Below are 734 nucleotides of genomic sequence, written 5' to 3' on the forward strand. Positions count from 1 at the left end.
TATTGAGATCTCAAAATCTCGGGTGCTCGCAACGCGACGGCTCGCGTTAAGAGACCCGGCATGGCTTGTTTGAACACTTGACACCAAGCCACTACCGTGTCTCCTGATTTCATATCTCGATCGTATTCAATGGAGCGATTTCGCGATATTCCGTCCGTAGATTCGTGGCTACGCGCTGTTTTTATCTCGCTAAAAAAAATCTTGGAGTTACGCCAAGTTTCGTGACAAAAAGATATTTTTTTGGGTGCGCAGTTGCGTCGCGGTACGAACGCTTTTTATATTCGGGAGCATCCGTGAAGTGCGTCTGAGACGCACGAGCGCGACGGAGAGCTCGCGGCGAGAGATGTCGTGCGGCCGGAAATCGGTTGTGTGTGTGAAGGAACGGGAACGTTTTTTTTCCGCGTCGTGCCTTCGCACCGACGCGCTGCAGTGGTCGCGTGAAAAATCTAACAAAATTTAACAATATTTATTTTACCGCTGGCATTCGCTGGTAGTTTCTGTACACCTACCGCGAAGACGCGCACCAGGTTGCGCCGTCGGTTCGACGTATCGTGCGTCTATGTGTGTCTGTGTGTGGGCGCGTCTCTCTCTTCGCGTGCCTGCGCATTAAAAAAATATTCGTGCGAAAAACAACCGGTACGATTCAATCGCCGAGAGAGAGAGAGATGTCTCTTTGATTGATTTATTTCATTTGAATTTTATTGGAAACTGTAGAAATTTCATTATGTTCGCAC

Source organism: Wasmannia auropunctata, unplaced genomic scaffold, assembly GCF_000956235.1.
Source record: "Wasmannia auropunctata unplaced genomic scaffold, wasmannia.A_1.0 LD336039.1, whole genome shotgun sequence".
Lineage (NCBI taxonomy): Eukaryota > Metazoa > Arthropoda > Insecta > Hymenoptera > Formicidae > Wasmannia > Wasmannia auropunctata.